This window comes from Hyperolius riggenbachi, chromosome 9, assembly GCF_040937935.1.
Source record: "Hyperolius riggenbachi isolate aHypRig1 chromosome 9, aHypRig1.pri, whole genome shotgun sequence".
NCBI lineage: Eukaryota > Metazoa > Chordata > Amphibia > Anura > Hyperoliidae > Hyperolius > Hyperolius riggenbachi.
The window spans coordinates 55,093,332-55,117,184 of NC_090654.1; the positions used below are offsets into that span (position 1 = coordinate 55,093,332).

Genomic DNA, 23,853 nt, shown 5'->3' on the forward strand with positions numbered 1-23,853 from the left:
AGAGTGGTACCCTTTAAGTCCACCTATCCCTCTCTTCCCTCTCCAAAACACTATACTCTATTCCTCTCTCACTCCCATCACCTAACCAGCCCTAATAAAGTCTACCTTACCATGGTGGGCCTACTTACAATCCTATTTGCCAAAATGTGATTTACTTTTAGCCAACTGGATTAGCCAAAGGACTCTGTTAAAAAAAGAATATAATAAACTATCTTAGATGGAGATTAACTAATTAGGGCCCTTTTTTATTAAGCACATTCCGATTTAAAAATTGTATCGTTCCCATTTTGCCAATAGCAACAGCACGGCGATGAACATGCACATTGTATTGCCGGGTTTTTGCTAGTGCAATTGGTATTTTCCAGAATTACAATTGTTGGCCTGCATCTTTTTTTGTTTTGTTTGCGTTTCTATGCTTTGTCCCTTTTTGGTGAGGATTGGTATGGCTATGGGGAGGAGGAGGCCATTATTAGAATTTGGGGGTGTATTTAAATCATTTTAAATACACCCCTGAGTTCTACTCTGCAGGTTGCAACAATTTGTAATCACCAATCAAGTTCTCTTAAGGGCCAGTTCACTCTTGGGGTGCTTTGGTGGGTAGTGTTTCTGCTCTTTGCTGATAGCCGGTATTCAGCAAAGCACTGCGGTAAATCCTTGCAGTGCCTGTGATGTGCGTATATCGCAAAAGTGCACTGCGTGCAACATTTTGCTGGCAGTTAGAGCGCCATTCTCATTCTCTGGAATGAGACCGAAAAACGCAATCACTGCAACATGGAGCCACAATTGCTTAGTAGAAATGCAATCACACTCCATAGGCGATTGCGATTTGCCTTTTGCGATCCCAGTGTTGAACCGGCCTAAGGGGGACCAGCTGGATCCCAATTATTTATCAGGTGGTCGTTGTGTTCCCCGACTTTGCACTTGAGGGTGTAAGAGTGGTACCCTTTAAGACCACCTATCCCCCTCTTCCCTCTCCAAAACGCTATACTCTATTCCTCTCTCACTCCCATCACCTAACCCGCCCTAATAGAGTCTACCTTACCATGCTGGGCCGGCTTACAATCCTATTTGCCAAAATGTGATTTAGTTTTAGCCAACTGGATTAGCCAAAGGACTCTGTTAAAAAAAGAATATAATAAACTCTCTTAGATGGAGATTAACTAATTAGCGCCCTTTTTTATTAAGAACGTTTCGATTTAAAAATTGTATCATTCCCATTTTGCCAATAGCAACAGCACGGCGATGAACATGTAAATTGCATTGCCGGGTTTTTGCTAGTGCAATTGGTATTTTCCAGAATTACAATTGTTGGCCTGCATCTTTTTTTGTTTTGTTTGCGTTTCTATGCTTTGTCCCTTTTTGGTGAGGATTGGTATGGCTATGGGGAGGAGGAGGCCATTATTAGAATTTGGGGGTGTATTTAAATCATTTTAAATACACCCCTGACTTCTACTCTGCAGGTTGCAACAATTTGTAATCATCAATCAAGTTCTCTTAAGGGCCAGTTCACTCTTGGGGTGCTTTAATAAGTAGTTTTTCTGCTCTTTGCTGATAGCCGGTATTCAGCAAAGCACTGCGGTAAATCCTTGCAGTGCCTGTGATGTGTGTAAATCGCAAAAGTGCACTGCGTGCAACATTTTGCTGGCAGTTAGAACACCATTCTCATTCTCTGGAATGAGACCGAAAAACGCAATCACTGCAACATGGAGCCACAATTGCTTAGTAGAAATGCAATCACACTCCGTAGGCGATTGTGATTTGCCTTTTGCGATCCCAGTGTTGAACCCGGCCTAAGGGGGACCAGCTGGATCCCAATTATTTATCAGGTGGTCGTTGTGTTCCCCGACTTTGCACTTGAGGGTGTAAGAGTGGTACCCTTTAAGTCCACCTATCCCTCTCTTCCCTCTCCAAAACACTATACTCTATTCCTCTCTCACTCCCATCACCTAACCAGCCCTAATAAAGTCTACCTTACCATGGTGGGCCGGCTTACAATCCTATTTGCCAAAATGTGATTTACTTTTAGCCAACTGGATTAGCCAAAGGACTCTGTTAAAAAAAGAATATAATAAACTATCTTAGATGGAGATTAACTAATTAGGGCCCTTTTTTATTAAGCACATTCCGATTTAAAAATGGTATCGTTCCCATTTTGCCAATAGCAACAGCACGGCGATGAACATGCACATTGCATTGCCGGGTTTTTGCTAGTGCAATTGGTATTTTCCAGAATTACAATTGTTGGTCTGCATCTTTTTTTGTTTTTTTTGCGTTTCTATGCTTTATACCTTTTTGGTGAGGATTGGTATGGCTATGGGGAGGAGGACGCCATTATTAGAATTTGGGGGTGTATTTAAATCATTTTACATACACCCCTGAGTTCTACTCTGCAGGTTGCAACAATTTGTAATCACCAATCAAGTTCTCTTAAAGGCCAGTTCACTCTTAGGGTGCTTTGGTGGGTAGTGTTTCTGCTCTTTGCTGATAGCCGGTATTCAGCAAAGCACTGCGGTAAATCCTTGCAGTGCCTGTGATGTGCGTAAATCGCAAAAGTGCACTGCGTGCAACATTTTGCTGGCAGTTAGAACACCATTCTCATTCTCTGGAATGAGACCGAAAAACGCAATCACTGCAACATGGAGCCACAGTTGCTTAGTAGAAATGCAATCATACTCCGTAGGCGATTGTGATTTGCCTTTTGCGATCCCAGTGTTGAACCTGGCCTAAGGGGGACCAGCTGGATCCCAATTAATTATCAGGTGGTCGTTGTGTTCCCCAACTTTGCACTTGAGGGTGTAAGAGTGGTACCCTTTAAGACCACCTATCCCCATCTTCCTTCTCCAAAACGCTATCCCCTATTCCTCTCTCACTCCCATTCCCTAACCCGCCCTAATAGAGTCTACCTTACCATGGTGGGCCGGCTTACAATCCTATTGGCCAAAATGTAATTTCGTTTTAGCCAACTGGATTAGCCAAAGGACTCTGTTAAAAAAGAATATAATAAACGATCTTAGATGGAGATTAACTAATTAGCGCCCTTTTTTATTAAGCAAGTTTCGATTTAAAAATTGTATCGTTCCCATTTTTCCAATAGCAACAGCACGGCGATGAACATGTAAATTGCATTGCCGGGTTTTTGCTAGTGCAATTGGTATTTTCCAGAATTACAATTGTTGACCTGCATCTTTTTTTGTTTTGTTTGCGTTTCTATGCTTTGTATCTTTTTGGTGAGGATTGGTATGGCTATGGGGAGGAGGAGGCCATTATTAGGCGTACGTTAAAAAGGGGCGCTGGGAAAAAAGGGCGCCGGGTTTTTAACGATAAGCATGGATAACGTTTAAAAATGTATTGTACTATATTTCGTTTAAAATTAATGTTTTTTAAAGTTATAAATCATTAAATAATGTGCATTAAATCGGCAATTGTAAAAACGTTAATCTTTCGTTTAAATACTGAAACGTATAATAACGTTAAAAAAAAAAAAATTACTAAGTAACCCTCCCTGTACCTACCCCTAACCCCTAGACCCCCCTGTTAGTGCCTAAACCTAAGACCCCCCTGTGGGTGCCTAAACCTAAGACCCCCCTGTTGGTGCCTAAACCTAAGACCCCCCTGTTGGTGCCTAAACCTAAGACCCCCCTGTTGGTGCCTAAACCTAAGACCCCCCTGTTGGTGCCTAAACCTAAGACCCCCCTTTTGGTGCCTAAACCTAAGACCCCCTGTTGGTGCCTAAACCTAAGACCCCCCCTGTTGATTCCTAAACCTAAGACCCCCCTGTTGGTGCCTAAACCTAAGACCCCCCCTGTTGGTTTTTTCGTTTAAAAATAATGTAAAAAAAAAAAATGTACTTTTTTTCGTTTAAAAATAATGTTTGAAAAAAAATATTGTACTGTTTTTCGTTTAAAAATAATATTTAAAATGTATAAATCATTAAATAATGTGTAATCATGAGAAGCAGTAATAAAACATTAAGTCTCCGGGCGCCGCTTTTAAAACGTTATTTTTCACCGGCGCCCTTTTTTCCTATCGGGCGCCCATTAAACGATATTTATTATAGGAGTGAATGGCGGCGCCCGATTTGTCCACTAGCCTCAGGCGCCCGAATTTACTGTTTGCCATTATTAGAATTTGGGGGTATATTTAAATCATTTTAAATATGCCCCTGAGTTCTACTCTGCAGGTTGCAACAATTTGTAATCACTTATCAAGTTCTCTTAAGGGCCAGTTCACACTTGGGGTGCTTTGGTGGGTAGTGTTTCTGCTCTTTGCTGATAGCCAGTATTCAGCAAAGCACTGCAGTAAATCCTTGCAGTGCCTGTGATGTGCGTATATCGCAAAAGTGCACTGCGTTCAACATTTTGCTGGCAGTTAGAACGCCATTCTCATTCTCTGGAATAAGACCGAAAAACGCAATCACTGTAACATGGAGCCACAATTGCTTGGTAGAAATGCAATTACACTCCATAGGTGATTGCGATTTGCCTTTTGCGATGCCAGTGTTGAACCCGGCCTAAGGGGGACCAGCTGGATCCCATTTATTTATCTGGTGGTCGTTGTGTTCCCTGACTTTGCACTTGATGGTGTAAGAGTGGTACCCCTTAAAGAGAGCCTGAAGCGAGAATAAATCTCACTTCAGACCTCATAAATAGCAGGGGCATGTGTGCCCCTGCTAAACCGCCGCTATCCCGCGGCTTAACGGGGGGCCCTGATCCCCCAAATCCCCTCGGTGCAGAGGGGGAGCGCTTCCTGGTTGGGGCAGGGCTAACCGCCGCAGCCCTGCCCCACGCGCGTCTGTCAGCGCGTATCTCCGCCTCTCCCCCGCCCCTCTCAGTCTTCCTTCACTGAGAGGGGCGGGGGAGAGGCGGCGATGCGCCGCTGATAGACACGACTGGAGGCAGGGCTGCGGCGGTTAGCCCTGCCTCCAGGAGCGACCAAGTCTGCAACCAAGTGTTGCAGTGGTGGGTTTGGGGGTGAAGGGACCCCCGTTTAGCGTCGAGATAGCGGCGGTTTAGCAGGGGCACACGTGCCCCTGCTAACTTTGAGCTCTGAAGCGAGATTTATTCTCGCTTCAGAGTCTCTTTAAGACCACCTATCCCCATCTTCCCTCTCCAAAACGCTATCCCCTATTCCTCTCTCACTCCCATTCCCTAACCCGACCTAATAGAGTCTACCTTACTATGGTGGGCCAGCTTACAATCCTATTGGACAAAATGTAATTTAGTTTTAGCCAACTGGATTAGCCAAAGGACTAAAAAAAATAATATAATAAACGATCTTAGATGGAGATTAACTAATTTGGGCCCTTTTTTATTAAGCACGTTTCGATTTAAAAATTGTATCGTTCCCATTTTGCCAATAGCAACAGCACGGCGATGAACATGTAAATTGCATTGCCGGGTTTTTGCTAGTGCAATTGGTATTTTCCAGAATTACAATTGTTGGCCTGCATCTTTTTTTGTTTTGTTTGCGTTTCTATGCTTTGTACCTTTTTGGTGAGGATTGGTATGGCTATGGGGAGGAGGACGCCATTATTAGAATTTGGGGGTGTATTTAAATCATTTTAAATACGCCCCTGAGTTCTACTCTGTAGGTTGCAACAATTTGTAATCACCAATCAAGTTCTCTTAAGGGCCAGTTCACACTTGGGGTGCTTTGGTGGGTAGTGTTTCTGCTCTTTGCTGATAGCCGGTATTCAGCAAAGCACTGCAGTAAATCCTTGCAGTGCCTGTGCGTATATCGCAAAAGTGCACTGCGTGCAACATTTTGCTGGCAGTTAGAACACCATACTCATTCTCTGGAATGTGACCGAAAAACTCAATCACTGTTAACATGGAGCCACAATTGCTTGGTATAAATGCATATTGGTATAAATGGTATAGGTGCTAACCCGCCCTAATAGAGTCTACCTTACCATGGTGGGCCAGCTTACAATCCTATTTGCCAAAAAAGTGATTTAGTTTTAGCCAACTGGATTAGTCAAAGGACTCTGTAAAAAAAAGAATATAATAAACGATCTTAGATGGAGATTAACTAATTAGGGCCCTTTTTTATTAATCACGTTTCGATTTAACAATTGTATCGTTCCCATTTTGCCCTTAGTAACAGCACGGCGATGAACATGTAAATTGCATTGCTGAGTTTTTGCTAGTGCAATTGGTATTTTCCAGAATTACAATTGTTGGCCTGCTTCTTTTTTTGTTTTGTTTGTGTTTTTATGCTTTGTATCTTTTTGGTGAGGATTGGTATGGCTATGGGGAGGAGGAGGCCATTATTAGAATTTGGGGGTGTATTTAAATCATTTTAAATACACCCCTGAGTTCTACTCTGTAGGTTGCAACAATTTGTAATCACCAATCAAGTTCCCTTAGGGCTCTTTCACACTAGAGGCTGCGGTAGAAAAGGCTGAAAGTCAGCCTTTTGCTTAACGCCAATACATAGCGTTTTCAAAGAGTTTTACAGCTCATATGAAAACGTCCTTTTTATTTCTATAAAAATAAGTGAACAAGTCAGCTGTAAAATGCTTTGAAAACGCTGAAGTTGGCGTTTTCCATTGACTATCATTGAAACGCCGACAGCCAACTTCGGCTGTAAACAGCCCTGAAAAAGCTCCTGGGAGCGTTGAAACGCAACGCTCCAAAACGCCGAGTTAGATGTGAAAGGTAAAATGAAAGTCTATGGACTTTCATTTCACCTTAGAAAACACCAACTTCGGCTGTGGCGTTAAAACGCCGAAAAAGTCCTCTGGTGTGAAAGGGCCCTTAAGGGCCAGTTCACACTTGGGGTGCTTTGGTAAGTAGTTTTTCTGCTCTTTGCTGATAGCCGGTATTCAGCAAAGCACTGCAGTAAATCCTTGCAGTGCCTGTGATGTGCGTATATCGCAAAAGTGCACTGCATGCAACATTTTGCAAAATGCAGTTAGCACCCCAGTTCACACTTGGGGTGCTTTGGTGGGTAGCGTTTCTGCTCTTTGCTGATAGCCGGTATTTAGCAAAGCACTGCAGTAAATCCTAAACAGTTTATATGAGTATGCAGTTAGTGCAAGCAAACCTGTGTAAATGAAGAAGCAGAGTGTACCTGGCTGTGCAACATATGTCCAGCAGTGGCATTTTTAGCAATAGCATTGGAGGCAGTTGTGGATACAGAGTAGTAGTTTCCAGCAGAGTCCTGTGGCTGTTGAATCCTGTTTGAATTCCTGGGTGAATGCTTGGTAAATTCGTGGTAAGTTGTAAATCACTTTGTAATAAATGGCACTTACATAGCAAAGAAATGAACAGCGCTACTTAAAAACAGATGCGTGCCTACCTGCAAAAAAGTGCAAGCCCCACTTATGGGATAAAATACACACTGAGCATACACATGACCTGTCTACCACTTGGAGGATGTTGGTTTCCTGTAACAGCTTGCATGCAACTTGTTAAGTACTCGTCCCTCCCACTGTCGAAGAAGTCTTTCCTCCATGGGAGGGGACCTAACACTAACTAAATCCTACCTATGCATATGCATAGCCTGGGCGCGCTACCAAGTAAAATTGAAAATTGCGCAAAAAAGTGGGAGCAGAACATCACCAGGCCGCCTCCGAATGGCCTCTGCTCAGAGATGTGCTGAGCCCCCCCAGAAACTACAAACGCACCTTGAACCCAAACAGAGGCTCTGCATATACACCAAAAGCAAAGCTGTTAAGAGGGAGCAGCTGACCAAAAATAAATTAAATTAGTACATAGCAAAGAAATGAACAGCGCTACTTAAAAACAGATGAGTGCCTACCTGCAAAAGAGTGCAAGCCCCACTTATGGGATAAAATACACACTGAGCATACACATGACCTGTCTACCACTTGGAGGATGTTGGTTTCCTTTAACAGTTTGCATGCAACTTGTTAAGTACTCGTCCCTCCCACTGTCGAAGAAGTCTTTCCTCCATGGGAGGGGACCTAACACTAACTAAATCCTACCTATGCATATGCATAGCCTGGGCGCGCTACCAAGTAAAATTGAAAATTGCGCAAAAAAGTAGGATCAGCGCATCACCACACTTTCAATTATGATTGGCCAATCACTGACCAATTTTACCAAATGGGTGTAGTAATGAGAGATTACCTACCCAATCTGTTCGTAGTTTTCAATATCTGTTGAAACTCATACTACATGGAGATGATAAAATTGGTCAGTGATTGGCCAATCAAGATTGAAAGTGTGTACCGGGCTTTAGGGAAACATGGAAAATTCCTTTACCTGCACTGAGCATTAATTGTACATTGCGATATAGCTGAAAGCAGCTGATTCAGTGTAAACCAGCCCTGCATCTATGTGTTTTTAAAGGGACCCTGAATTAAAAATGATATTGGTACTTACCTGGGGCTTCCTCCAGCCCACCGTAGGCTGCGAGGTCCCCCAGGGTCCTCTTGGCTCCTCTCCCAGTCCTGCTGGTGGCTCTGTTAACAGTGACTTTTGGGCTGAAAGTTGTCCATATACTTCCAGGAAGTTCACGTTCCGCGTCAGCATGACGGCCAATGTTACAGTCTGACGCAGGATTGTCACTCCGGCCAGCGTGATGATGCGTAGCGGCTGGCATGAGGACGCAGAGCATGGTCTTCCTGGAAGTATACGGACAACTTTCAGCCCAAAAGTCGCCATTACCAGAGCCACCAGCAGGGCTGGGAGAGGAGCCAGTAGGACACCGGGGGACCTTGCAGCCTATGGTGGGCTGGAGGAAGCCCCAGGTGAGTACTAATTTAATTTTTTACGACTGCTCAGCATTCCTTTAAATAAAAGCTTTTCATAACCCACTGCTGCATGTACTTTTTATGCATTATGGCCCAATACATACAAATGTGCAGGAAAATGCACAGCGACTAATAGAGAGTGCAGAACAACTGTACAATTAAGATGCGTTATCTGCCGGCGGTGTAACTCTGCAGCTCCCATATCGGTTTAGCTTCTGCAAAATTCAGGTTCTGCCTCACAAACCCAGAGCCGGCATTTTCATAGGGTAAAGCTAAGGGCTCCTGAGCCCGCTGCCACACCCCCAGGTCTCCCCAACTTTCTTGTACTCTGCAGAGTGTTCAGCTGCAAAGTGAACTCCCCTGTCCGGCCGGCTCGCTCCTCCGTCAGTATGTGTGCTCCCGTCTTTCCTCTAGCTGCCTCTTCATGGCATATTATTACATAACAACATACCGCCAGGTCACGGTGCAGAGGGGCCCCTGCAGAGAGGAAGACAGCAGCGCATGGACTGATGGAGGAGCGTGTCGCCGGACTGGTGAGTTCACTCTGCAGCTGGTTCGGGACCCGAAGGGGGTAGATTTATGAGAAACAAAGGGTCCTCTAATGCAGTATGCAGTTTCCTGGATGGACGGGGATCAGTCTCAGGGGTAATCGGGCAAGAACAGCGCTGGAGATTTGGGAGCTGCAATAGGTGCCATGTGAATTACGGCTATAGCAGCGCTCAGCCAGTAATTTGGGCGCCATTAAAAGACGAAGCCTAAATTATGATAAAAGCAGCACATGGAGGCTGCCATATTTATTTCCTTGTAAACAATGCTGGTTGCTTTGCTCTGTGCATATGAAGTATAGATTTTCCCATACTACACATATCCATGGGGATGCGATCAGGAGGTGCGTAGACCGGGCCTGTGAATCCAGCTGCGGCGCTGCGGGTGACTGGAGCATGGCAGGATCACGGCACGAGCACAGGGCAGCTGCAGGCTGTTGGTAGAAGTGAAACCGTTTTCTTTTTGCTTTAGGTTTCCTTCAAGGCCCTTTTCCACAAGCGGCTGAACTGCGCGCTTTTCACTGCTTATCAACTGCTCGTGGAAAAGGGCCCTTAATCACCTGATTTGCAGGACATACTGATGTTATTCAAGGGACACGCTACCAGTCATTTAAAGTGACACTTAAGTGAAGAGGTAAAATGACTTTTAGATATCCCACGGTTTTGTGTTCTATTTTTAAAAACTTAAAGAAAGCGTATTTATTGTTTTGTCTCAGCTGAATGTAACAGTCTGTCTCTGTGCCTCAGAGTGCTGAAATATATAATAATAAACCGAACATTTATATAGCGCTTTTCTCCTTTCAGACTCTAAGCGCTCAAGAGCTGCAGCCACTGGGACGCATTCAAGAGGCCACCCTGCAGTGTTAGGGAGTCTTGCCTTGAACTCCTTACTGAATAGGTACTGACCCTAGCCAGGATTCAAACCCTGGTCTCCCATGTCAAAGGCAGTGCCCTTAACCAGTACTCTGTTGAGCCACTATGAAATATTGACCTTTTTTTTTATTTCTATCCTCTCCTGGCAGAGAACTGGGCTTCCTAGAGTAAAGTAGTTTATGGCTCTGTAATTCCTTATCAGTAGTCTCACTGGGTCCTGACTGGAGAAAAACTGTTAAGGTGCCCATATATCAGGAGATCATGGGCAGATTCGACAAAGAGACAAATTTAACTCTAATCGAATCTGATTAGATAAATTTGTCTGTTAACCAAAGCTGCCCATATACTGCAGGCCAATTCGCGATTTAAGCATGAAATCTTAAGGGAATCGGCTGTGCCCACCGTGTCCGCCCAGCCGCTGCCCCCCTAATGTATAAATGTGCCCCCCCAGTGTGTGCATTTATACATTACCTGTCCTGTAGCAGCCTCTGCGCAGTGTCCGTAACGTCCGAGCGGCTCTCTGTACACGCCACTGGCGCATAGTGTCTGGCGTTACACGATGTGCGCTGGTGGCGTATACGGAGGCCACCCGGAGGTTACAGACACCGTGAGGAGGCTGCTACAGGACAGGTAATGTCTATAGTGCTGTGACAGCGCTCCTCTTCTTTTCTACAATTTAAACATAGAAAAAACAATCGCACATAGTGCATTACTGTGAATCACAAAGTACAGTTCCCCACACGTGCATAAGTGCTCAATTGTGCATCACTCGTGGTCTCTACAGCCCCTCCACACTAGCAGCTCACCAGATTGACACCACCTCACAGTCCAGGTGGGTCTAGCGCTTAGCCTATAGAGCGGCCAACTCCAATGACACTTCCACGATAGTTTAGTTCACAATTGGATGATCCATATTTAATGACAAGTTCCACATAAAAAACATATAAGAACACACATAGCATAAAACCGTTGGGCTAAAAGTTATGGCCTGCGCAATATCAGCGCACTCACTTGTGTAGGAAGATAACAGGCATTTCAGGCATTGCAGCCTAGCAATAAAGCTTCTCTGCTGGCGGTGTCGGCGTCCCGAACTTCCCCGCTCCTCGTGGCAGCCTGGGATCTGGAAGGTCAGGAGACAGGCTGCCACGAGGAGCGGGGAAGTTCGGGACGCCGACACCGCCAGCAGAGAAGCTTTATTGCTAGGCTGCAATGCCTGAAATGCCTGTTATCTTCCTACACAAGTGAGTGCGCTGATATTGCGCAGGCCATAACTTTTAGCCCAACGGTTTTATGCTATGTGTGTTCTTATATGTTTTTCATGTGGAACTTGTCATTAAATATGGATCATCCAATTGTGAACTAAACTATCGTGGAAGTGTCATTGGAGTTGGCCGCTCTATAGGCTAAGCGCTAGACCCACCTGGACTGTGAGGTGGTGTCAATCTGGTGAGCTGCTAGTGTGGAGGGGCTGTAGAGACCACGAGTGATGCACAATTGAGCACTTATGCACGTGTGGGGAACTGTACTTTGTGATTCACAGTAATGCACTATGTGCGATTGTTTTTTCTATGTTTAAATTGTAGAAAAGAAGAGGAGCGCTGTCACAGCACTATAGACTGATATTCAAGGACTTGTGATAGCGAACACTCGATTGAAGCATATGCTATTGCACCCGTTTGTACTTTGGCAGGCGCAGTTTGTGTTTATTATAGGACAGGTAATGTATAAATGCACACACAGGTGGGCACATTTATACATTAAGGCGGCAGCGGCGGGGGTTTCGTGCTCATTTCAAAATCGGCCGCCATACCGCCGCACACCCGAGCAACCAACATTTGGTCTTAAATTGGTTGTATCATCGATTGGGCCTGCACTTGACGGCACCGATTTTCAACCAATTCGATAATAATCGAATTGGTTGGTCAATGGACTGCCAAATAGCCTGATGTATGGGCACCTTTAGTTGCATAGTACAATATTACCTCTTTCAGGCAGAGAAAGAAGAAAAGCAGTGCTTCTGTTTTTCTTCATGCACATAAATTGTGAAGCAGCCCATTGATTTCAATAGGCTGCAATTCTGAATTTAGATGTGTGCATGTGAACAGTGCTGCACAAATCCGGATCCGGGAGATGCCCGGATAGTTGCTATCTGGATATCTCCCAGTAAACCTGTGCGGTGTGGGCGGGGGGGTCAATCTTATCTGTCTGAAGTCTTCTTCGTCCGTCCCTCGGTGCCTCGCACGATGCGTTCCACGCACGTCACGTGATTACAAACACTTCCTCCTTCAACCCGGAAGGAGGACGTGTTTGTAATCACGTGACTGCCGCTTGGACCGCATCGTGGGAGGCACCGAGGGACGGACCGAAGAAGACGTCAGACAGGTAAGATTGACCCCCCCCCCCCCCCCCCCCCGCACAGGTAACGGGGAGATATCCGGATAGAACTATCCGGATGCCTTATGGATCCGGATTTGAGCATCACTGCATGTGAAGTCAGACACATAAACCCCTAACGGAAACAGGGGCCTTAAGGTATTCATTTTTTTCTGCTTTGTTTTACTCAAAGATGGTCTTTCATACCTTTTTTTTCTCAGAGATAATGTTGTCCTCCGTGTATCTTGTTTCTTGTGAGCCAGGGGCTGCATCCAAAGGTAATGATGTAGAGCCCCATAGAGTGCCATGGCAGATTTGTATGTCCCAGAATGCTAGTGGGATGAACATTGCGGAGCGGTCTAGGGTAGGGGGAAGAAGAGGAGACTGGTCAGGTGATCACACTTTTTCTAGGCAAAAACAGATATTTAGAGACATTTGTATTGATACAGAAGAAAGGGACAGCATTGGCAAGCAAATCTGGATGCATGGAAGTCAGCTGTGTGCTAACCCTCTCTACTGGCACTAAATACAAAATAAGGGCTCGTTTCCATATAGTGCACTTTTATGTACACTTATGGAAATGCAATCGCAGGGACAGCAGACAGTGCATAGACTGCACTGTCTGCCATTACCATTCATGCACGGTGATTCAGCGCTGAATCACTCATGGTTTGCTGCATTTCGGGGTGCTTTAGCCCGTCGCAAGCCCCGCTCATCCGCCGAGTGTGATGTGTAGCCACTGGGCTCTGCGCTTCAATGGAAAGAAGCCCTAAGGCTACACAACCATCAGCAGATGTCTATCTGGATCTGAAGTCACTAAATAAAATATAAGTAACCAGAAGGGGGCTACAGCAGCTTCATATTACACACTCTACCTCCCTGTTATACCGGACTGTTATAAAAGTGAGGACACAATCAACAATAAAAAAGTTTATTTGCATTTGAAATTTTCAGTTGCGGGATCCTAGATATATTCTCTCATTTTCTGTCACATCAAGGGTCTTTAAAGGCGCTACTCATTTTCCAACCTACCCAAAACTTAAAGTGGATCCGAGATAAACTTTTGCTCATTGCATAATTGTGTTCCTTTCATATAGTTTATGGGGCATTCCTCAAGCCAAATACTTTTTTTGTTTTGTTTTAATACTCTAAATTCCCTAAAACTAAACAGGCCTCGCCCACAGCTCCTATTGTGCCTTGGCACTGTAGCAAGGGCTTATGGGAGCTCAGTCTGGGCAGGAGGAGGAGGAGGTTGTTACTAGCCATTGATTTCAGAGGCAGAGGGGAGGATGGAGGAGGAGAGGGGACTACATTTACACACAGGCAAGCTGATAGCATCTCCAGCCCTCAGCCTGTGACAATGTGACAAACAGAACATGGCTGCCCTCATTGTATCACAGGAATAAATAATCATAAACGTTTGAACCTGTTTGCAGCTAGATATGCTGTGTAAACTATCTAAACTTTAGATAAGATATATAGACAAGTTACTTGTTATAGTTAGTTTTTCATCTCAGATCTGCTTTAACCTCCCCGGCGTTCTATTGAGATCGCCAGGGAGGCTGCGGGAGGGTTTTTTTTTAATTAAAAAAAACTATTTCATGCAGCCAACTGAAAGTTGGCTGCATGAAAGCCCACTAGAGGGCGCTCCGGAGGCGTTCTTCCGATCGCCTCCGGCGCCCAGAATAAACAAGGAAGGCCGCAATGAGCGGCCTTCCTTGTTTTGCTTAGATCGTCGCCATAGCGACGAGCGGAGTGACGTCATGGACGTCAGCCGACGTCCTGACGTCAGCCGCCTCCGATCCAGCCCTTAGCGCTGGCCGGAACTTTTTGTTCCGGCTACGCTGGGCTCAGGCGGCTGGGGGGACCCTCTTTCGCCGCTGCTCGCAGCGGATCGCCGCAGAGCGGCGGCGATCAGGCAGCACGCGCGGCTGGCAAAGTGCCGGCTGCGTGTGCTGCTTTTTATTTGAAGAAAATCGGCCCAGCAGGGCCTGAGCGGCAGCCTCCGGCGGTGATGGACGAGCTGAGCTCGTCCATACCGCTCAGGAGGTTAAAGGACTTACGAGGCGAAATTAAGAAAAAAAGTTAATCACCTGCCTCATCTTTTAAGGCACGGAGGACGCCGTCCGCGCCCTCCGTGCCGATCCGCCGGGTCCCCCCGCTCGTTAGCCCCCCGGGCCGGCTGCCGACCCCACGGCGCGGGTCGAGCTCTCCTGCCTCTCGTAAAATGGCCGCTTGCTCTGGCTGCGGCTGCGCAGTCCGCATAGCTGCGAGTGCGGCTGCGCAGCTCTAGGGCCATCCCCCCGATCCACGCTATGCAGCCGCGGCCAGAGCAAGCGGCCATTTTACGAGAGGCAGGAGAGCCCGACCCGGGCCGTGGGGTCGGCAGCCGGCCCGGGGGGCTAATGAGCGGGGGGACCCGGCGGATCGGCACGGAGGGTGCGGACGGCGTCCTCCGTGCCTTAAAAGATGAAGCAGGTGATTAACTTTTTTTCTTAATTTCGCCTCGTAGGCACTTAAGCCTCAAACCTCATACTGCATGGAAGTAGTAAAATTGGCCAATCAGAATTGAAGCAGGCAGGTACAGGGAGTAGTCCTCATGCCCACTGTAGCCCCCCCCCCCCTCCACATTCACTTCCATCCCCCTCTGCTCTCTCCTAGAAGCCAGCAAAAGCTGATCCGGGTCAGCAGCAGTGCACAAGCGTTAGGCCCGGCAGCACACATCATTGCGCACAAGTCAATGACGCGCACCGCCGGGTCTAGTGCCTGCCAACCCTGAAGCAGCTCCTGCTGGCATTTAGGAGAGAACAGAGGGGGATAGAGGTGAATGGGGACACACATGCTCCTGTCGTTATCCGCTGTTTCAGTTTCAACTGACGATCATTATGTGTGTACTGAGGCCGCAGATCGCTATTGCTCGGGCAACATTGAAGATCCGTCCTGTAGGATTTTTAACGATCCCCGATGCCCAAGCACAACCATTCACAATGCTTTTTACTAGCCCCACCCACTAATTAAAGCGCCTCCGTCATACGCCGATTGTCGTCCCCTCTGCCCTCCTCCATAGCAACAGAGCACATTGCTGGCCTCAAGGCTAGCGGCGTGTCTGTACAACATCATTCCCCGAATTATTGCCCGAGGAATCGTTTCTCAATCTCTTATGGGCGACAATTCTCGCATGTGTGTACATAGCTTCAGCATATCGAAGCCATAGCAGCCACCTTGTGGAATATGATCCAGCCCTACACACTGCCAGCTAAACTCCCCACCTCCCCTTCCCAAACTGCACCATAATATGGCTCAGCATCGCCCCATACACAGACCTCAGGTATATCGCTCAGCATCGCCCCATACACAGACCTCAGGTATAATATCGCTCAGTATCGCCCCATACACAGACCTCAGGTATAATATCGCTCAGCATGGCCCCATACACAGGCCTCAGGTATAATATCGCTCAGTATCGCCCTATACACAGACCTCAGGTATAATATCGCTCAGTATTGCCCCATACACAGACCTCATGTATAATATCGCTCAGCATGGCCCCATACACAGACCTCAGGTATAATATCGCTCAGCATCACCCCATACACAGACCTCAGGTATAATATCGCTCAGCATCGCCCCATACACAGACCTCAGGTATAATATTGCTCAGCATGGCCCCATACACAGACCTCATGTATAATATCGCTCAGCATCGCCCCATACACAGACCTCAGGTATAATATCGCTCAGCATCGCCCCATACACAGACCTCAGGTATAATATTGCTCAGCATCGCCCCATACACAGACCTCAGGTATAATATCGCTCAGCATCGCCCCATACACAGACCTCAGGTATAATATCGCTCAGCATGGCCCCATACACAGACCTCAGGTATAATATCGCTCAGTATTGCCCCATACACAGACCTCAGGTATAATATCACTCAGCATGGCCCCATACACAGACCTCAGGTATAATATTGCTCAGCATGGCCCCATACACAGACCTCAGGTATAATATCGCTCAGTATCGCCCCATACACAGACCTCAGGTATAATATCGCTCAGCATCACCCCATACACAGACCTCAGGTATAATATCGCTCAGCATCGCCCCATACACAGACCTCAGGTATAATATCGCTCAGCATGGCCCCATACACAGACCTCATGTATAATATCGCTCAGCATGGCCCCATACACAGATCTCAGGTATAATATTGCTCAGCATCGCCCCATACACAGACCTCAGGTATAATATCGCTCAGCATCACCCCATACACAGACCTCAGGTATAATATCGCTCAGCATCGCCCCATACACAGACCTCAGGTATAATATCGCTCAGCATCACCCCATACACAGACCTCAGGTATAATATCGCTCAGCATCACCCCATACACGGACCTCATGTATAATATCGCTCAGCATCACCCCATACACAGACCTCAGGTATAATAACGCTCAGCAACGCCCCATACACGGACCTCAGGTATAATATCGCTCAGCATCACCCCATACACAGACCTCAGGTATAATATCGCTCAGCATCGCCCCATACACAGACCTCAGGTATAATATCGCTCAGCATCGCCCCATACACAGACCTTAGGTATAATATCGCTCAGCATCGCCCCCATAGACAGACCTCAGGTATAATATCGCTCAGCATCGCCCCATACACAGACCTCAGGTATAATATCGCTCAGCATGGCCCCATACACAGACCTCAGGTATAATATCGCTCAGCATGGCCCCATACACAGATCTCAGGTATAATATCGCTCAGCATCGCCCCATACACAGACCTCAGGTATAATATCGCTCAGTATCGCCCCATACACAGACCTCAGGTATAATATCGCTCAGCATCACCCCATACACAGACCTCAGGTATAATATCGCTCAGCATCGCCCCATACACAGACCTCAGGTATAATATCGCTCAGCATCACCCCATACACAGACCTCAGGTATAATATCGCTCAGCATCACCCCATACACGGACCTCATGTATAATATCGCTCAGCATCACCCCATACACAGACCTCAGGTATAATATCGCTCAGCAACGCCCCATACACGGACCTCAGGTATAATATCGCTCAGCATGGCCTCATACACAGACCTCAAGTATAATATCGCTCAGTATCGCCCCATACACAGACCTCAGGTATAATATCGCTCAGCATCGCCCCCATACACAGACCTCAGGTATAATATTGCTCAGTATCGCCCCATACACAGACCTCAGGTATAATATCGCTCAGCATTGCCCCATACACAGACCTCAGGTATAATATCGCTCAGCATCGCCCCATACACAAACCTCAGGTTACAGACACAGCCCAGAAGATCACAGTATGCCAGATGACAGGCCCGAGATTCAGGTCAGGAGGCCTCTGTTAAACATGATATCCCCAGCATCATTGCTAAGGGCTCATTCACACTACAGAACACATGCATGAATGCGATTTTGTGCATGCGTTTCAATTGCATGGAATGCACATTGAGGTGTCTCAAAGCGCAGACATTGCCAGCAGCAACACAATAGAACCCATTGGGAAAATGTGTACGGTGAAAAGAAACATGAAAGTCCATAGACCATGTGGATCACTATGTGCAATGCGTCAAAACTGACAGCGCAGCACTTAGTGTGAATGAGCCCTAAGAAGAATTGCAGGTGATGTTTTATGGCTCAGCAGCTGTGCAACTTGGTCTGCAGTGTGATACAGCTGAACCAGTAAGGGCTCTTTCACAGTAGGAGCTGCACTGTGCGTTTTGACGGATCGCTCCCTGGCTGTGTTTAGAGAGGTAACATGAAAGCCTATTTGACTTTCATGTTAACTTTCACATTAGACAAAGCATTCCAGAACAAATACGCTGTAACACATGTGGGAGCTTCGTTACGTCCAGCCTCGGCGTTCTCCCGTCGGTTGAATTAGAACTACCGCCGCTAATCAGCTTTTCACCGCAACTTCCCGACGTTCACGCCGCAGGTAATAATGCGTGCACGAAATTGGTTCCTGCACACGTTCTGTGATGTGAAAGAGCCCTAATGATTGCTAGAGTTCAGGGACAGAGATGGAGGTGAGCCCAGAATTAGATAGCCCTCCTATAAGCTGAAGTGGACTGTGTTATCAATGTAAATATAGTCCACCAGAATGATAAGTCCACAGTAACAGCACAAAGGTAATGATTGTAAACCCAGTTGCAGAAACAAGTGTTAAATCATTGCATAAAAACTGTGCTTACCATTATACAGCCTGACAATATATGCTGTGCCTAGTATTAATCTTCTATTAATATACAGCATATATATTACAGTATAGTCAGCAATGCTATTGCATACATTACATATAGCACTGGCCGGGTGAGCTGGAAGCGCGAGGCATCTGCAGCAGGTGAGGTGACCGGAAACATGCCCTCTGCAGACACAGCACGCTCGAGACACTGACAGCCGGAGGAGGTGGACGAGTCACCGCTCTGCACAGTAGTGATGGGTCGTTCGCGAACGAGCCGGCTCTTTGCTGTGAACGACAAGAGCCGGCTCTCAGTTTTGAAAGAGCCGATGCCTCAGCCGCCCCACACAGCTCTGATTTGCTGTGTAATAAAGGGCGCTGAGGCATGCTGGGAGATGTAGTCCTCCTCGTGCAGCTTATAGGAGTGTATGGGGCAGAGCAGAGCAGTAGCAGGAGGGATTGCCTGAGCGAGAGAAGCAGTCTGGAGTTGTCATGGAGACGGGTGCGGGGCTTTTACTCCGATTCTGAGTGGCGTCTAGTGATATTTAATGAAGAGCCGATTGAGAGCCGTAAGAGCCGGCTCTTTAATGGGAGCCGATTCAGAAGAGCCGATTCTCCAAGAAGAGCCGGAATTCCCATCACTACTGCACAGCCGAGGAGGAGAGTCCCGCCTACGCCCCTTGGAGGCATCACACGGAGCAGCCAGGAACCAGGATCGCGTATGTAAGCTGGCAGCATTGTGTGCGGAGCTCCCTCTTGTGGCCGGACTGTAAAATGTCCATGGAACATGTGTGCGGAGCTCCCCCGTGTGGCCGCTATAGAAGTCTTATTGATGTACATAGACACTGTTAGGAGCCAGTTCTATGGGAGGGCTGTGTATATATTGTGAGTCTGGGGAATACAGTAGTGAGTGAGCCTGCTGTAAGGGACAGGGCTTCTGTATATGGATGCAGGTGGCTGCAGACTGAGCTGCACGTGGTCAGGGGCGCTGCTGCTGCACATGGCAGGCTAAGCAGACAGGAGTGCTCTCCCACGGCCAGCAGCCCATACTGGTACTTTGCATTGTGTTTTATAGTCCGTTCACACTGCACGCGTTTCCAGCCGCGTTTTGGAAACGCGTGCAGGAGGCCGACACGCACGACATCAGACATTGCATAGAGTGCAATGTCTGATGTTCACACTGCATGCGTTCCGGACCTGTGCGGTCCGGGAACGCATGCTGCATGCAGATTTTGACAAAACGCGTGGCTGTCCCATTCACTTTTCAGTGATGGGATCAGCCACGCAACGCACACAAACGCGGATGGCCATGCGTTCGTACGCGTTGCGGTCCGCACGCATGGCCATCCGCATTTGTGATCTGAACGGGCCCTAACAATCATGAAACCAGCAACAGATAGCCTCAGCAACATTGCATCACACTGCGTTTAGTGATGTTCACTGTATACAGGCCTTACATCTACAGACATGTTACTATATGCTGCTCTGGGTGCACCGGCAGCATTGAGGAGGGGACCAGCAGCGACATACTGAAGGGCAGGCCCAGGGCCGGATTTACCATAAGGCACACTAGGCACGTGCCTATAGGCGCCTGATTGTGCAAGGGCGGGTTTTAAATAGTCCCCTTCTTAGTTAAAAATCTAAAAATGTGTTCCCCCATGACAGCGCCGCTCGCCCCGCCCATTTACGTCACGATCCGGCGGCTGCAACTACTGAGGTTGAGGGCGGCTAGTCACTCACTGTCTGTCCCTTTCTTCCCGCCCCCTGCCGTATTCATGCCTGCACGCAGCGCTGCAACTTGCTAGTGAGCAGCAGCTGCGTGCATAGGCACTCATGGGGAGGGGGCAGCGTGCTTGTCAGCCTCTCCTGCCGCTATCTGCTGGGCTGGTAGAAACTGTGGGTGGCCAGGGCTGAGCAGGCTTCCCTTACCTCCTGTGAAATCAGCCTGTCTGTGCTTAGAGAGTTAGTGACAACTCGAACGGAGGTAGGCAAAAATCTCCGCTCTGCCCCCCCCCCCATCTTCACAACAACAGCAGCCAGCCCGCATGTGTGTAATTCGAGTGACACTGAGACAGGCAGGGAGGGGGGCAGACGAAGCAGCCCTGTCCTGTATAGGCTGCAGCTCCACCCCCTGTGTATATACTGTTCGGACTTGAGGGCCACGCTGAATGTGATCTTTCCCCTATGATCTGTGACACGAGGTGGAAGGGGTCAGGCCGGGGGCTGCAGATGCATAGCCTTCTCCTCAGATTGATTCCTGCTGCTTGGCACCAGCCTGACAAAGAGTGTCACCTGGCTGCATCATTTGAATGGTACTTTTCCTCCTGTTAGCTAGATGATTGAAGGGGGGGAGTGAAGGTTTTGTTTTATGTGTGTGCATGAGAAATGGGATGGGGGAGTATGTTTTCAGTGAGTTTGATCTGTGTGTGTGAGAGTGATCTGTGTGTGTAAGTGTGATCTGTGTGTTTGTGTGTGCGTGTGATCTCTGTATGTTACTGAGCGTGTGATCTCTGTGTGTTTGTATGTGTGTGATCTCTGTGTGTTTGTATGTGTGTGATCTCTGTATGTTAGTGAGCGTATGTGATCTCTGTGTGTTAGTGAGCGTATGTGATCTCTGTTTGTGTGTGTGTGATCTCTGTGCGTGTGTGTGATCTTTGTGTGTGTGTGATCTCTGTGTGTTAGTGAGCGTGTGATCTCTGTGTGTGTGTGTGTGAGAGATATCTTTGTGTGTGTGTGATCTTTGTGTGTGTGATCTTTGTGTGTTTGATCTCTGTGTGTGTGTGATCTTTGTGTGTGTGTGTGATCTCTGTATGTTAGTGAGCGTGTGATCTCTGTGTGTTTGTATGTGTGTGATCTCTGTGTGTTTGTATGTGTGTGATCTCTGTGTGTTTGTATGTGTGTGATCTCTGTGTGTTTGTATGTGTGTGATCTCTGTATGTTAGTGAGCGTATGTGATCTCTGTGTGTGTGTTTGTGTGTGTGTGTGTGATCTCTGTATGTTAGTGAGCGTGTGATCTCTGTGTGTTTGTATGTGTGTGATCTCTGTGTGTTTGTATGTGTGTGATCTCTGTGTGTTTGTATGTGTGAGATCTCTGTATGTTAGTGAGCGTATGTGATCTCTGTGTGTGTGTGTGTGTGTGTGTGTGTGTGTGTGTGTGTGTGTGTGTGTGTGATCTCTGTGTGTTTGTGAGCGTGTGATCTCTGTGCGTTTGTGAGCGTGTGATCTCTGTGCGTTTGTGAGCGTGTGATCTCATGTGTTAGTGAGTGTGTGTGATCTGTTTGTGTGTGTGTAGTGTACGTAATCAAAGGGCACCTAAAAATGTGGGTGCCCTGGCAAGCTGATAGTAAAATATAGGTACATTTACCAATATTTTACTATTAAAGTGTAAAGAAGGATTGTAAAATATTGGTATTAAATACTGATATTTTACTATAGCTCCACCTACCCCTACTTTCACACAAAACCCTCCCCCCTGACGCCTAACCATCCCACACTGCACAGACACATTACTGACACCTAATACTTACCACCCATTCCGCACAAACACCCTACCTCCCTACCTGATGCCTAACTGCCCCCCTACACACACCCACACAAACACCCTACCTGACACCTAACAACCGCGCCCACGCCACCAATCGCCACAGAAAAAGAAAATAACGTAATTTTTCGGGCGCCACCATAGGCCCATTGAAATAGTGTCATTGAGGAGTAAATAGATCACCCAATAAATATTGGGTACTGGACTGCTAGGATGCTTTTTAACGGGTACCGAGGGCGCCCAAATTTCCACTCTGCCGCCATTTCAATGTCTTGCATAGTTTTCTTTTGTAACAAAAGGGGGTGTGGCTTAAGGTGTGGCCTGTGCTGCGGGGGCGGAGTTTAGGGCGCCAGATCTTCTGTGCCTATAGGCTCCACAGCTCTAAATCCGGCCCTGGGCAGGCCATTGTGTCAGTGCCAAGCTGTGGCTAACAAGGTGACAGCTTCTGCTGTATTGCTGGGAGATCAGGGGGCGGAGCTACCCAGTATGACAGCACTAAGGAGGGGAGGAGCAGCCACATTCTAAGGGGCGGGCCAGAATACTCTAGACAGCCGGGCCCTGTGTTTATCACATAACCCCAGCATTGCAGATAGAGGGAAAGTAACTTAGGGCACATACACACATCCAACATTGATTGGCCAATTGCTAGCCACTTTTACCACCTCAATGTAGAGTGAGAGACTATAAATACTGAGACCAGCTTGTGCAAGTAAGCCTCTCGTGACATGGCTGTGATAAAATTGGCCAATGATTGGCCAATCAAAATTGGATGTGTGTCCCAAGCTTGAGTGTGGATAGGCATATGCACCTCACTGAGTACATAACTGCATGATGCATGTACAGCAGTATATACAGCGCAGCACACACGCTCCCTCACCTTTCCCTACTGTACATAATGCCTCACCAATCCACTAGCATGACTCAGCAATAGCAGAGGGGCGTGGTCACGTGTCACTGCAGGTGCCATCCTCAGCGGTGCTCCAGCTGCCCACGCGCGTCACAATAGCTGATATGACGTCACCTCCATCCACTAGCATGACTCAGCAATAGCAGAGGGGCGTGGTCACGTGTCACTGCAGGTGCCATCCTCAGCGGTCTCGAGCGGTCCACCTGCACACGCGTCACAATAGCTGCTATGACGTCACCCGGCACTCAGCCTCCTCGGCTCGCAGACGGAGCAGCGGCAACATCGGAGGCAGACGTGCGGCCTCTCTCTCTGCATCCCCGATAGCCAGGAGCTCTCAGCCCCGACATTCTCAGGCAGAAGCTCCAGGAAGGAACAAGCAGTTATACGGGAGCTCCCCCTAGCGGCCGGTAGCATGAATTACACAGTGAGGTAGGATGGATACGATACAATTAGATGTCTAGTAACAGAAATAGGTTTATGGCACCCATCCTGGGCTGGTCAATTACTTAAAAAAAAAACTGCCTTGAATTCGTTTTGGTAGCAAATATACATAGTCAGGGTCTTTATCCTGAGGGGGACTTTACCCTGAGCAGCGGTCATTGACCACAATGGGCTCTATTCTCAAAGAGCCAAATTTTCCGCAAAATTTTACCGCTA

General features: G+C 47.4%; 1 protein-coding gene across 1 annotated transcript in view; it reads right to left on the bottom strand.

Annotated features, from left to right (window-relative positions):
- LOC137532372 (ghrelin-like) overlaps positions 1-20,223 on the bottom strand; it is a 369,288-nt gene extending 349,065 nt beyond the window's left edge. The window contains exons 1-2 of the mRNA XM_068252798.1: positions 20,206-20,223; positions 12,721-12,872 (exon numbers count right to left, since the gene is read on the bottom strand). The gene's annotated coding sequence lies outside the window, so the exon portion shown is untranslated. The remainder of the gene's footprint in view (positions 1-12,720; positions 12,873-20,205) is intronic.
- Between the last annotated feature and the right edge of the window lie 3,630 nt (positions 20,224-23,853).